Genomic DNA, 16,311 nt, shown 5'->3' with positions numbered 1-16,311 from the left:
TCGCGGTCATCTCAGCAGGAAGACTCTGACGATCTGGCTTCAAGCCAGGTTTCGTTGGATTCCAGATCCTCTACAGTTCCTTGGCACGGTGACAGTAGTAATATAGGTATTTCTAGCGTTTCCATTCCATCATCTATGTCTTCGCTCCCCCTTCCTAGCGGGAAGCCATCTTTCCTGAGAGTCCTAAGAGACATCTCCTCGGGTGCGAAGGAAGATACTGAACAACATAGTGATGATGATGATTTGTTTTCCGCGAGTCAGCCAACGGAGTGTGTTGCGGCGGTGGTGGAGGTGGAAGCGGTGACCGAGACGCATAGCTGCGGTAGTGGGGGTGTTGGTGGTGGTAGCCGTGGTGGCAGACGCAGTAATGAGGGGGGGCATGGAGCCCGCCATGATGTCACATCACATTCACAACACAGTGACAGAAGTGGCGGGGATGATGAGGAAGGCTATGATGATGATGTTGTTTTAGACAGGACGTGGGAACCAGGTGACGAGGTGATGACGGCGTCAGAGGAGGAGGGTAGTAGTGGCGGCACTGGATGTGATAAACAGCCAAGCCGAGGTAGGGGCAGAAGTCAATCTGCAAAACGTTGCAGCGGTAGGGTCAGCTCAGGAGCCGGTGACGGCGACACAGATGCTGGTGTAGGTTCCCGAAAAAAGCCTGCCAGACAAGGGGCAAGCTCGGGTGGTTGTGGTGGTGGTGGTGGTGGTGGACGTGGTACTACCTCTTTACGGTACTCTGCCGTGTGGCAATTTTTCTGTACCTTCCCAGAGGAGGAAAACATGGCACAGTGCCGTATCTGCAAGCAGAAAGTAAGGCGTGGGCAGGGCAGCAATGTAGGAACTACTGCTCTACGTAAACACATGGAACGGCATCACAAGGCCATGTGGGACAATCAACATGCCCCACCATCATGTACATCTAATGAAGACCCCTCTTCCGCTGCTGCTGCTGCTCCGAGTCCCTGTCATCTAAGTAGTAGCCAGGCCTTATCCACCATGTCGTTGTCATCATCATCATCACTGTCATCTAGTGCTCCTCCTATGTCCCGTCAGTTATCCATTACGGAATCGTTGTCCAATAAGCAACAATATATACCCAGTCATCCACTTGTCGTGCGGCTTAATTCACACCTGGCAAAGTTGTTGGTGGTGCAGTCGCTGCCATACCACCTGGTCGACTCCGCCGGCTTCAAGCAATTGATGGCGTGCGCTCAGCCTAGGTGGCGAATACCTAGCCGACATTACTTCTCCAAAACAGCTGTCCCTGCCTTGCACAAGCATGTGGAGGAAAAGGTGTCCAAGTCCTTGCAATTATCCGTGTGCAGCAGGGTACATGCCACCGTCGACACGTGGAGCAGCAACTATGGGCAGGGACAGTACATGTCTTTCACGGCCCACTGGGTCAATATTTTGCAGTCCGATGCACCACCGCAGCAATGCCAGGCATTACCACCTCCACGCTTGTATGTTTCTAGTTCAACTCCGGACACCAGGCGCCTACCATCCTTCTCCTCCTACTCCTCCTCCTCCTCCTTGCCTTCCTCCTTGGAGGTCTTCCCGTCCCCGACAGGACACAGCGTATCTTCCACTCCTCCTCCCTCCTCTTTTCATAGGTGCAAGGTGAAGCGCCACAACGCTGTCTTACACCTGCTGAGCCTGGGCGAGAAAAGCCACACAGGGCAGGAGCTGCTGCTGTGCATCAAGGAGGAAATCGCACGCTGGCTGTCTCCTCTGAAACTCACACTGGGCAATGTTGTCTCTGATAACGGCAAGAACGTTGTGGCTGCACTGCGTCTAGGTCACCTGACACACGCTCCTTGCATGGCACATGTGATCAATCTGGTCATAACACGCTTCTTAAAGTCATATGTTGGTTTGAAGGGTGTGCTGGCCATGTCCAGGAGGGTTTGCGTTCGCTTTAGACGTTCGTATGCATTTAAGCACGCCCTCCTGGACTTGCAGCGTCAAAACAATCTCCCAGAACACAGCCTGATTTGCGACGTTCCAACACGATGGAATTCCACCCTGCACATGTTGGACCGTCTGTACGAACAGCGGAAAGCCGTGAATGATTTCCTGATGCAGCAGACGGGCAGCGTTTGGAGCCAGTGTAATTTCGAGCTCAGGCACTGGCAGCTGGTTAGAGACGCATGTCGCGTTTTGAGGCCCTTTGAAGAGGCCACACGATTTGTGAGCCGTGACGCTAGCGGAATGAACGATGTTATGCCGCTGATATTCATTATGGAGCAAACGCTCACAGCGATGATTCAGCAAAGGATGGAGGAAGGATCACATCTGGCTATGGATGTTGAGGAGGAGGAGGAGGATGAGGAAACAGGACCTGAAGAGGAGCTGGATTTGGAGATGGAATCACAGGAAGGGATAGGGGACGAGGCAGCCGCACAACATGACAGTGATGGTGGTGATGACGAGTCTGACGACGACCTTGATGATGGACAACCATGGCAGTATGGGGCGGAGATGGAACCAACCGGGCCCTCTGAAACGCTGGCCAGGATGGCGAGCTGTATGCTTCGTTACTTGCGCGCTGACTGTCGTATTGTTAGCATGAAGCAAAGAGATGACTACTGGATAGCCACACTTTTAGACCCTCGGTATAAAGCCAGAATGGGGGAGTTTTTTGCGCCTTCCGAGAGGGAGGCAAAATTGGCTTATTATAGAGAGAAGCTATGCAGCCAGCTTGTCATGGCTTTCAAACGGCAGACACCCGCTGCAAGCATGTCTGACCGGGGGGCCACTCTCCGCTCCCCACTGTCTCATCGTTCCACCGCCTCTGGCAGAGCTACCTCTGCAATAGGCGGCAGCCGTGGCAGCAGCGGCAGCAGCAGCAGCAGCAGCAGCCAATTCAGTTTGGAAAATATGATGACAACATTTTTACATCCAATACCCCGACCTGACACACATCGTAGCACTAGTCACCAAAGGGATGTTCACCATCTCCAGGTGCAGCACCTAAACAACCAGGTTCACTCGTACTTGGACTGTGCCCTTTCTCCGTCAGAAATGCTGATCCCAGACCCCATGGACTTCTGGGTCAGCAGATTGGATCATTGGCAAGAACTGGCCCAGTTTGCCATGGGTGTACTGTCTTGTCCACCCTCCAGTGTAGCGTCAGAGAGGGTATTCAGCGCAGCAGGGGGCTTCGTCACCCCTAAGCGAACAAGATTGTCCGCCAACAGCTTGGAAAATCTCACGTTTCTGAAAATGAATCAAGCGTGGATCGGTGAGGATTTTAAAACCCCTGTGCCTGATGCCACTGATTAGATCTTACATTGCTGCTGCTGCTGCCGCCTGCTACTGCCGCCTGCTACTATGGGATTCTGTCCTGTCCACTCTTTTTTTAATGTGCCGCTGTTGGTGCTGCAGCTGCTACTACTTCTACCACCAATCCACCCCAGTGCCGTCTGCTACAAGCAGGCCTGCCCCACCAGAGGGCTTTGTCCTGTGACTCTCCAGTCTCTTTTTTTAATGTGCTGCTACTACTGCTACTACTGCTTGCACCCTTGCTGTCTGTGTTGGCTAGTACCTCTACTACCACCAATACACCTACACTGCCATCTGCTACAAGCAGGCCTGAGGCCTGCCCCACTACAGGGCTTTGTCCTCCTGTGACTGTCCAGTCTCTTTTTTTAATGTGCTGCTACTACTGCTACTACTGCTTGCACCCTTGCTGTCTGTGTTGGCTACCTCGACTACTACCACCAATACACCTCCACTGCCGCCCGTCTGCTACAAGCAGGCCTGAGGCCTGCCCCACCACAGGGCTTTGCCCTCCTCTGACTGTCCAGTCTCTTTTTTTAATGTGCTGCTACTACTGCTACTACTGCTTGCACCCTTGCTGTCTGTGTTGGCTACCTCTAATACCACCAATACACCTACACTGCCGCCCGTCTGCTACAAGCAGGCCTACCCCACCACAGGGCTATGTCCTGTGACTGTCGTCCAGTCTCTTTTTTTAATGTGCTGCTGCTACTACCAGTCCTACCACCCTTGCTGTCTGTGTTGGCTAGTCTACCTCTACTACCACCAATACACCTCCACTGCCGTCTGCTACAAGCAGGCCTGAGGCCTGCCCCACCACAGGGCTTTGCCCTCCTCTGACTGTCCAGTCTCTTTTTTTAATGTGCTGCTACTACTGCTACTACTGCTTGCACCCTTGCTGTCTGTGTTGGCTACCTCGACTACTACCACCAATACACCTCCACTGCCGCCCGTCTGCTACAAGCAGGCCTGAGGCCTGCCCCACCACAGGGCTTTGCCCTCCTCTGACTGTCCAGTCTCTTTTTTTAATGTGCTGCTACTACTGCTACTACTGCTTGCACCCTTGCTGTCTGTGTTGGCTACCTCGGCTACTACCAGTCTACCACCAATACACCTCCACTGCCGCCCGTCTGCTACAAGCAGGCCTGAGGCCTGCCCCACCACAGGGCTTTGCCCTCCTCTGACTGTCCAGTCTCTTTTTTTAATGTGCTGCTACTACTGCTACTACTGCTTGCACCCTTGCTGTCTGTGTTGGCTACCTCTAATACCACCAATACACCTACACTGCCGCCCGTCTGCTACAAGCAGGCCTACCCCACCACAGGGCTATGTCCTGTGACTGTCGTCCAGTCTCTTTTTTTAATGTGCTGCTGCTACTACCAGTCCTACCACCCTTGCTGTCTGTGTTGGCTAGTCTACCTCTACTACCACCAATACACCTCCACTGCCGTCTGCTACAAGCAGGCCTGAGGCCTGCCCCACCACAGGGCTTTGCCCTCCTCTGACTGTCCAGTCTCTTTTTTTAATGTGCTGCTACTACTGCTACTACTGCTTGCACCCTTGCTGTCTGTGTTGGCTACCTCGGCTACTACCAGTCTACCACCAATACACCTCCACTGCCGCCCGTCTGCTACAAGCAGGCCTGAGGCCTGCCCCACCACAGGGCTTTGTCCTCCTGTGACTGTCCAGTCTCTCTTTTTTTTAATGTGCTGCTACTACTGCTACTACTGCTTGCACCCTTGCTGTCTGTGTTGGCTACCTCTAATACCACCAATACACCTACACTGCCGCCCGTCTGCTACAAGCAGGCCTACCCCACCACAGGGCTATGTCCTGTGACTGTCGTCCAGTCTCTTTTTTTAATGTGCTGCTGCTACTACCAGTCCTACCACCCTTGCTGTCTGTGTTGGCTAGTCTACCTCTACTACCACCAATACACCTCCACTGCCGTCTGCTACAAGCAGGCCTGAGGCCTGCCCCACCACAGGGCTTTGCCCTCCTCTGACTGTCCAGTCTCTTTTTTTAATGTGCTGCTACTACTGCTACTACTGCTTGCACCCTTGCTGTCTGTGTTGGCTACCTCGACTACTACCACCAATACACCTCCACTGCCGCCCGTCTGCTACAAGCAGGCCTGAGGCCTGCCCCACCACAGGGCTTTGCCCTCCTCTGACTGTCCAGTCTCTTTTTTTAATGTGCTGCTACTACTGCTACTACTGCTTGCACCCTTGCTGTCTGTGTTGGCTACCTCGGCTACTACCAGTCTACCACCAATACACCTCCACTGCCGCCCGTCTGCTACAAGCAGGCCTGAGGCCTGCCCCACCACAGGGCTTTGCCCTCCTCTGACTGTCCAGTCTCTTTTTTTAATGTGCTGCTACTACTGCTACTACTGCTTGCACCCTTGCTGTCTGTGTTGGCTACCTCTAATACCACCAATACACCTACACTGCCGCCCGTCTGCTACAAGCAGGCCTACCCCACCACAGGGCTATGTCCTGTGACTGTCGTCCAGTCTCTTTTTTTAATGTGCTGCTGCTACTACCAGTCCTACCACCCTTGCTGTCTGTGTTGGCTAGTCTACCTCTACTACCACCAATACACCTCCACTGCCGTCTGCTACAAGCAGGCCTGAGGCCTGCCCCACCACAGGGCTTTGCCCTCCTCTGACTGTCCAGTCTCTTTTTTTAATGTGCTGCTACTACTGCTACTACTGCTTGCACCCTTGCTGTCTGTGTTGGCTACCTCGGCTACTACCAGTCTACCACCAATACACCTCCACTGCCGCCCGTCTGCTACAAGCAGGCCTGAGGCCTGCCCCACCACAGGGCTTTGTCCTCCTGTGACTGTCCAGTCTCTCTTTTTTTTAATGTGCTGCTACTACTGCTACTACTGCTTGCACCCTTGCTGTCTGTGTTGGCTACCTCTAATACCACCAATACACCTACACTGCCGCCCGTCTGCTACAAGCAGGCCTACCCCACCACAGGGCTATGTCCTGTGACTGTCGTCCAGTCTCTTTTTTTAATGTGCTGCTGCTACTACCAGTCCTACCACCCTTGCTGTCTGTGTTGGCTAGTCTACCTCTACTACCACCAATACACCTCCACTGCCGTCTGCTACAAGCAGGCCTGAGGCCTGCCCCACCACAGGGCTTTGCCCTCCTCTGACTGTCCAGTCTCTTTTTTTAATGTGCTGCTACTACTGCTACTACTGCTTGCACCCTTGCTGTCTGTGTTGGCTACCTCGACTACTACCACCAATACACCTCCACTGCCGCCCGTCTGCTACAAGCAGGCCTGAGGCCTGCCCCACCACAGGGCTTTGTCCTCCTCTGACTGTCCAGTCTCTTTTTTTAATGTGCTGCTACTACTGCTACTACTGCTTGCACCCTTGCTGTCTGTGTTGGCTACCTCGACTACTACCACCAATAAACCTCCACTGCCGCCCGTCTGCTACAAGCAGGCCTGCCCCACCACAGGGCTTTGTCCTGTGACTGTCGTCCAGTGTCTTTTAATGTGCTGCTACTACTCACCCTTGCCAATAAAAAGGGTCAATTTTTGGAGGGCTTGTGAAAAGCCATTGCTTGTTGCTTTTACATCCATGTATGGAAGAACCCCGGCAGGCATCTGCCAATAAAAAGGGTCAATTTTTGGAGGGCTTGTGAAAAGCCATTGCTTGTTGCTTTAATGCTTTTACATCCATGTATGGAAGAACCCCGGCAGGCATCTGCCAATAAAAAGGGTCAATTTTTGGAGGGCTTGTGAAAAGCCATTGCTTGTTGCTTTAATGCTTTTACATCAATGTATGGAAGAACCCCGGCAGGCATCTGCCAATAAAAAGGGTCAATTTTTGGAGGGCTTGTGAAAAGCCATTGCTTGTTGCTTTAATGCTTTTACATCCATGTATGGAAGAACCCCGGCAGGCATCTGCCAATAAAAAGGGTCAATTTTTGGAGGGCTTGTGAAAAGCCATTGCTTGTTGCTTTAATGCTTTTACATCCATGTATGGAAGAACCCCGGCAGGCATCTGCCAATAAAAAGGGTCAATTTTTGGAGGGCTTGTGAAAAGCCATTGCTTGTTGCTTTAATGCTTTTACATCAATGTATGGAAGAACCCCGGCAGGCATCTGCCAATAAAAAGGGTCAATTTTTGGAGGGCTTGTGAAAAGCCATTGCTTGTTGCTTTAATGCTATTACATCCATGTATGGAAGAACCCCGGCAGGCATCTGCCAATAAAAAGGGTCAATTTTTGGAGGGCTTGTGAAAAGCCATTGCTTGTTGCTTTAATGCTTTTACATCCATGTATGGAAGAACCCCGGCAGGCATCTGCCAATAAAAAGGGTCAATTTTTGGAGGGCTTGTCAAAAGCCATTGCTTGTTGCTTTTACATCAATGTATGGAAGAACCCCGGCAGGCATCTGCCAATAAAAAGGGTCAATTTTTGGAGGGCTTGTGAAAAGCCATTGCTTGTTGCTTTTACATCCATGTATGGAAGAACCTCGGCAGGCATCTGCCAATAAAAAGGGTCAATTTTTGGAGGGCTTGTGAAAAGCCATTGCTTGTTGCTTTTACATCCATGTATGGATGAACCCCGGCAGGCATCTGCCAATAAAAAGGGTCAATTTTTGGAGGGCTTGTCAAAAGCCATTGCTTCTTCTTTTACCACCTTATATGTATGAACCCTGGCAGGCATCAGCCGCCTAAAATGGTAAATTTTTGTACCTTTTTTAACAATGCATTAAGCATACAACATGCACAAGTGCAGTGGTTTCTGTTAGTTATCTCCGTGTCCCATCCGTTTTCCTAGAGCCATACATGTTGGCGTAACTTTGACACCAACTTTGCATTAAAGACAGCTCAAAAGTACTTGGATACACTCATGGGTGACCTAAGAGTGTTATACAGGGCTTCTAGGGCTTTAAAACAGTGTTATACACGATTTTTAGGGGCTTTCTTGTATTACAGGTTCGGTCAGAACTAGTTCGGTCCGAATCGAACTTTTGCACGAAATTCGGCGAACTTGCCGAACCGAACTTTTCATAAGTTCGCTCATCTCTAGTCATTAGCATCATGCTCAAAGAGTATATACTAACCATACCAGCACTTCTGCCAATACAGTTGTACAGTAAAGAGATATGAATTTTCTTTTATTTGAAAGGTGTTGGGTAGTATTACATTTTTGGATCTGGATGTTGTGGTTTTTTTCTTTCACTGAACATACCCTTGGAAATAATCAAAAGCTTAAGAATTTATTTAAGTGTACAACTGCTTTTTGTGTGACTGTCAGCTATATTTCCTATATCTGTGTTTAAGGCTTTAACTAAAGGTATATTGGCTATGATAAATGACCCATGAGTTCTTCTCCATCGCAGACAATAGATGACCTTTATTAATAATATAAATCTGACACATTCACAAAGTAAACTGTTATTTTGGACCACCTTCACCCAAACCGTTGGGTATAAAATGGCAATTTTGTCATATATATTCATCTGTCAAAATATATTGGGTTTTTTATGCTGTCATTCCCATTTTGCACTCTTGGATATTAAAGTGCAAACTGGCATATACAGCCTTTGCACATGATCAGCCATACCCACCATCATGAACTTTGAGCTCCACAGCTGTATGTGGCCCAGAATATCACTGGTTAATCAACCGTGCGCCCTCATATTGTGATATTGCCATATTCTGATCTCACATGATGCTTCAGTGAAAATAAACTGTAGAATCCATTTGTGGGACTGGAACTTAACCCCTTAATGACCGGGCCTGTTTGTACCTTAATGACCAAGCCAGATTTGTCAAATCTGGTATGTCTGACTTTATCAGAGAATAACTCTGTGAAAGTTTTGAATATCCAAGTAATTCTGACATTGTTTTTTTCGTCACATGTTGTACTTTATTTTAGTGGTAAAAGCAGACTGATGCAATTTGCGGAAATTAATTAAAAAATTAAAAAATGGAAGAAATTTTGTAAAAATTAAAATTTTTCCCTATTTTTAACTGTAATATGTCACATATGTACATACATACTGTACAATTTTTTTAATTAAATATATATTTCCATCTCTTTACTGTATTTTGGCAGCACTTTTGAAAAAATAAAATAAATTTTCAGCAATTTAGAGGACTTACAAATTGAATAATAATTTTATAAATTTTGAAGTACATTTTGTTTTCCTGCACCAAGCCAGGTTTTCAGAGGCTCATAGGTCTCAGAGTGATGGAAACACACACAAATGACCCCATTTAGAAAACTAGACCCCTTAAGGTATTTATCTAGGGGTATAGTAAGTATTTTGATACCACAGTTTTTTGCTAAATTTAATACATAGCAGGTGAAAAAAAAAATAATTTCACTTTTTTTCATAAAAGTATCAGTTTGAAGACCAATTTCTTTGTAAAGCGACATGAGAATGAAGAAACACACCACAAAATCTATCACCTTGTTTCTCCTGTTTCCAAAAATACCCACATTGTGGCCCTAATGCGCTGCCTGGACACACGGCAGGGCCCAAAAGGAAGAAAGCACCCGGAGACTTTCAGGACTCATATTTTGATTGAAAATGTTTTAGGCCCCACTGTACATTTGGAGAGGCTTTGAGCTGCCAGAACGATAGAAACTCTCCATAAACAACCCCATTTCGAAAACTACACCCCTTAAGGTATTTATCTAGGGGTATAGTTAGCATTTTGACCACACAGGGTTTTCGCTAAATATATTGGAATTAGTCTGTAAAAACTAAAATGCGCTTTTTTTCTGAAACAACATAGAAATTTTTCATATTTACAAGGAATAACGAAGAAAATGCACCCCAACATTTGTAAAGCAATGTCTCCCAATTACGACAATACCCCATATGTGGTAATAAACTGCTGTTTGGACCCACAGCAGGGCTCAGAAGGGAAGAAGCGCCATTTGGATTTATGATTTTGCTGGAATGGTTTTCGGTGCCATGTCGCATTTGCAATGCACTGGAAGGACCAAAACAGTGGAAAACCCCCAAAACTGACCCCATTTTGGAAAAACCTTCAAGGAATTTTTCTAGGGGTATAGTGAGCATTTAGATCCCACGGGTCTTTTGCAGAGTTTATTAGAATTAGGGTGCGAAAATGAATATCAAAATTTTTTCCACTAAAATGTTGAATTTTCTCATTTTCACAAGGGATAAAGGAGGAAAAAAAAACAACCATTTTTTTATAAAGCAATTTCTCCCGAGTACGGAAATACTCCACACGTGGCCATACGTTTTTTTCATTAGAAATTAATTAACCCTTTCAGGACTGATCCATTTTTTGCTTCCTTATTTTAGATTTTCACTCCCCGCTTTCCAAGAGCCATAACTTTTTTATTTTTCCATCAATAGAGCGGTGTGAGGGCTTATTTCTTGCGGGAGGAGCTGCAGTTTTTATTGGTACAATTTTTTGGTACATAAAAAGTGATTAAAAAGTTGTATTACATTTTTTTTTAGAGCTAAGTTGACAAAGAAAAAAAAACAGCGATTTTGGCGGTTTCAATTATTAATTTTTTTTAAGGTGTTCACCGGGCAAATTAAATAATGGTATATTGTAATAGTTCGGAATTTTACGGACGTAGCGATACCAATTTTGTTCATTTTTTTTACATTACTTCAGAAGAAAAATGGGAAAAGGTGTTTTTTTTTTAACTTTAAAAAAAAAAAAAATTCTCACTACTAATAACTATCATTCTTCTATACATTTTATTAATGCCCTTAGGGGACTTGATCCAGCGATCATTGGATCTCTGGTACAATACACTGCAATACTAATGTATTGCAGTATATTGCTATTCTTACAGGCTTTTGTAACAGAGCGATCGCTGTTCCTGTCGGTTAGTCCCGGGTGTCAGCTGTAATACACAGCCGACACCCGCAGCGTATGGAGCGGCCTCCGCACGTGACACGGCTCCATACATCAACCCCCGCACCATGACAGGCAATTAAGTCATAGTGCGCAAAGGGGTTAGTGCACAGCGGATGGTTCAAAGTGAAAATTGCAATTTTCCACCGATATGCCATTTTAGTGCATAATATGTTGCGCCCAGTTTGTGCCACAGAAGACAAATACCTCATAAAACGTTAAGCTGGTTCTCTCGGGTATGGCGATGCCATATATGTTGGCGCAAACTGCTGTTTGGGCACGCTGCAGGGCTCATAAGGGAGGGACGCCATTTGGCTTTTGGAGCGCAGATTTTGCTTGGTAGTAGTTTTGTTTGGGGTTTTGCTGGTATTTCAGTTTATAATGTGGGGGCATATGAAATCTGTGCGGGGTACATCAGGGCATAATAAGAGGGTATAATAATGCGGTAAATAAATAATAATTCATAGATGTGTGGCCGGTGTCGCACTGATAAATGGCGCCCGATATTATCTGCTTTTGGAACACTCTGCACATTTTGCATCACCATATTCTGAGAGCCAGGACTTTATTTTTTTTCACCACCGGAGCCGTGTGAGGGCTTATTTGTTGCGGGACAATCTGTAGTTTTCATTGGTACCATTTTGGGGTACATGCGATTTTTTTTTGATTACTTTTTATTCAATTTTTTTGCAATCCTGACCAAAAAACAGGAATTCTGACACTGTTTTTTAGGTTTTCTTTTTGCGGCGTTCACAGTACACTATAAATGACATTTTTACTTTATTATGCGAGTTGGTACGATTATAGCGATACCATGTGTATATAGGTTTGGTCCTTTTCTTTAGCGTTTGCACAATAAAATCACTTATTTATAAAAAAAAATATTTTCTGTGTCACCATATTCTGAGAGCCATAATTTTTTTATTTTTTAGTCAAAAATGCTGTGTAAGGGCTTGTTTTTTGCGGGACGGATTGAAGTTTTTATTGGTACTATTTTTGGGTACATGCGACTTTTTGATCACTTTTTATTCTTTATTTAGGGAGCGGTGGTGACCAAAAAAATTGCGATTCTGTCGTAGTTTTTTATTGGTTTTTTTTGGGGTGTTCATCGTGCGGGAAAAATAACATTACAGTTTTATAGTTGGGGTCGTTACGAACGCGGTGATACCAAATATGTGTAATTTTTTAACGTGTTCATTTTTTTTCTATAATAAAAGTCTTATTATAGGAAAAAAAAGCATTTTGTGTTTATAGAACTTATAAACTAATTTTTACACTTTTTAAAAAAAAACCTTTATTAATTACTTATTTTTACTTTTTTTACTTGTCCCACTAGGGGACACTTAGACTTGCAGCTTTGATCGCTGCTGGAATACATTACACTACACAGGTAGTGTAATGTACTCCAACTGTCATTGTGACGTAACTGTCACACTGACAGGAAGCATCGGAGGACCGGCAGGAGGCTGCTCCTCCTAGGCTTCCGTACATGGCAACCCGGAGGTCATTGTCTGATCTCCGATTGCCACGACAAGCATCGGTAGCCCCCACGATCACTTCGTGGGGGCTGCCGATGTGCTTCAAACCACTTAAATGCGGCGACGGCAATCCGTCGCCGCACTTAAGGGGTTAACTGCCGAAAGCAGCGGCGATGGTCCGCTGTCTGGCCAGACTGATGTCTCAGCTGTCTAGGACAACTGTCAGCGCACGTCTGTCACTCTGTGTTTACACAGAGTGACAGTTTGAAATACTGACGAAAATGAACGTCATGGTGCGGGAACTATCAGCCGACCATGACGTTCATTTTCGTCATTGGTCGTGAAAGGGTTAAAGCTTAACTACAATTCATATACATCTAATACCTGTGTAGAATACTAGTATTCCGTCAGTGGAGTGAGCTGTTGGACTGTCAAGGCTACTTTCTCAATTCATAAAGTAAAGTCACATTTAAAGGCACTTGTATTTTGTTGAGGTTACCAGAAAAGTATGCACAATCCTTTGACTGATCTCCCTTGTTATGCAAATATCTCACATTCATAAAGAAAGACTGTAATTGCAATAATATAAGTTCTTCATAGACACTTCAAGGTTTGCTAAAGGTGAACTGTTTTTCTTTTTTTTAGTTTAGATTTTTATTGCATTTTCAATAAAACAAAGGGACATGTACATGTACATTTTACAAAAACATTCCAAAATCAGTATTTCCAGACATTGACATTAGCATAATGTACAATCATAAGCCTTGAATTGTATAGTTCAATGGGTTATGACAGAATGTCTCGACGAGGTAAATAAAGGAAACAGGGATATCAAACACAAACATTATCAAATTTTTGGCTACAATAGAGAAGTCGAGAGAAACAAAAATTTGTTACCTTCATGAAAAACATACGAATTACATTTTAGGATGCATGTCCACATGTGCGGCAGATGCAACAACAGCAATAATTCCAATATGATTTTATTCCAAGACCCCATTTAAGTTATAAGGCACTATCCAAATATGTGGAAGCTCATATTGAGAGGTGAAGAGTGAACTTGTGGTCTCACCAAGACCTTCGGCTAGGTGTTAAAAAGGAATTGCAACCATTTTTCTACACAACCTCGTCATTTCAGGGGCTCAAAAGTAATTGGACAAATTAACATTACCATACATAAAATATATATTTTTTAATACTTTGTAGAGATTCTGTTGCAGGCAATGACTGTCTGAAGTCTGGAAGCCATTGACATCACTAAACGCTGGGTTTTCTCCTTTGTGATGCTTTGCTAGGCCTTTACTGCAGCTTTAGTTGCTGCTTGTTTGTGAGTCTTTCTGCCTTAGGCTGGGTTCACACGACCTATTTTCAGACGTAAACGAGGCGTATTATGCCTCGTTTTACTTCTGAAAATAAGGCTACAATACGTCGGCAAACATCTGCCCATTCATTTGAATGGGTTTGCCGACGTACTGTGCAGACAACCTGTTGTCAAACGACGATGCGTAAAAATACAGCCTTGTCAAAAAAAGTGCAGGACACTTCTTTCAGACGTAATTTGAGCCGTTCTTCATTGAACTCAATGAAGCACAGCTCAAAATTTACGGCTGTCAGAGAAGCCTCGCAAAATGCGAGGAGCAGCATTTACGTCTGAAACGAGGCAGCTGTTTTCTCCTGAAAACAGGCTGTCATTTCAGACGTAAATGCCTGCTATCAGTGTGCACATACCCTTATGTTTTCTCTTAAGCAAGTGAAATGCATGCTCGATCGGGTTGAGATCTTGTGATTGACTTGGCCATGGCAGAATATTCCACTTCTTTGCCTTCAAAAACTCCTGGGTTGCATTCGCAGTATGATTTGGGTCATTGTCCATCTGTACTGTGAAGCGACGTCCAATCAACCTTGCTGCATTTGGTTGAATCTGAGAGAAAGTATATCCCTGAACACTTCAGAATTCATCCGGCTGTTTCTGTCTTCAGCCACATCATCAATAAACACTAGTGACCCAGCGCCTTTGGCAGCCATGTATGCCCATGCCATCACACTGCCTCCACCATGTTTTACAGAGGATGTGGTGTGCTTTGGATCATGAGCCGTTCCAAGCCTTCTCCATACATTCTTCCTCCCATCATTCTGGTACAGGTATATCTTAGTTTCATCTGTCCAAAGAATGCTGTTCCAGAACTGGCTTAAATTGCTGTTTCCCATATGATTTCCTGCAATGATAAATATAGATTTGCATTCAATAGATACATGAGATAAATGATAGATAGATAGATAGATAGATAGATAGATAGATAGATAGATAGATAGATAGATAGATAGATGCAGTAGCGTAGCTAGCTGGTGGGTTGTAGGGGGGGCAGTGGCCCTGGGCCCACTGAGATGGTGGGGCTGGTCCCTCAGCAGATTTGTGTCCCGGTTTCAACTGTATCTGCATCCTCAGAACAGAGATACAGTTGAATTCAATGCTGGACCACGGAGCCGACGGCTCCTTGCTCCATCATTCACTGTGTAATGGCAGCTCCAGCTGTGAGCGGCTCGACATAGACAGGCGCAAGGTAGTGATGTCATCGTGCCTGTCTGTGCAGAGTCACACACTGCACAGAGCAGAGGAATCTCCTCCACTCATCGTGGGAACGGGGATAGGTAAATATTTATTTTATTATTTTTTATTAGGCTCTATACTGTGGGGTGGCAGCTAAGGGGGCATTATACTGGGTATGAGGGGGGTTCAATAGGGAATTTTACTCTATTTGGGCAGCTTTGGACGCATTATACTGTATGGGGCAGCTATGGGGCATTATACTGTATGAGGGCAGCTATGGGGGCATTTTACTGTATGAGGGCAATTATTGTGGCATTATACTGTATGAAGGCAGCTATGGTGGCATTATACTATGTAGGGGCAGCTATGGGGGCATTATACCGTATGAGGGCAGCAATGGGGGCATTATACTGTATGGTGCAACTATGGGCGGCATTATATTGTATGGGGCAGCAATGGGGGCATTGTGCTGTATGTGGGCAGCTATGGGGCATTATACTGTGTGAGGGCAGCTAATGTGAATTTTACTGTGATCAGGCAGCTATGGGGCATTATACTGTATGTGGGCAGCAATGGGGCATTATACAGTGCGGGGGCAGCTATGGGGGCATTATACCTTATGTGGGAAGCTATGGGGCGTTATACTATATGTGGGCAGTTATGGGGCATTATTCTGTGTGAGAGGCACTATATGGGCATTATACTCTGTGAGAGACACTATATAATCATTATAATGTGTGAGAGGCACTATATGGGCATTATACTGTGTGAGGCAGCTATGGGGGCATTATACTGTATGTGGGCAGCTATGGGGCATTTTACTGTATGTGGCCAATTATGGGGCATTATACTGTGTGAGAGGCACACAAGCTTGAGAAAGGCCCACATCGGGGCTGAAATGTTGCACATTTTATGGGTGAATAAAATTATATTCACTTGACAAATTTGTGTGGAGTGCTGCCTATCTTCTGGATATCTATATGAGGGACTGGAGGTCGAGGTCCTGGGGCTTGCACACACAGCATCATAGAGATTTTTTCTAATTTTTGTGCTGCTTTTCTTTTTACTATTAGATAGATAGACAATAGGAAATCCGAAGAAAACAGCACT

Source organism: Rhinoderma darwinii, chromosome 2 (assembly GCF_050947455.1).
Source record: "Rhinoderma darwinii isolate aRhiDar2 chromosome 2, aRhiDar2.hap1, whole genome shotgun sequence".
Classification (NCBI taxonomy): domain Eukaryota; kingdom Metazoa; phylum Chordata; class Amphibia; order Anura; family Rhinodermatidae; genus Rhinoderma; species Rhinoderma darwinii.
This window is presented reverse-complemented; position numbering follows the sequence as displayed.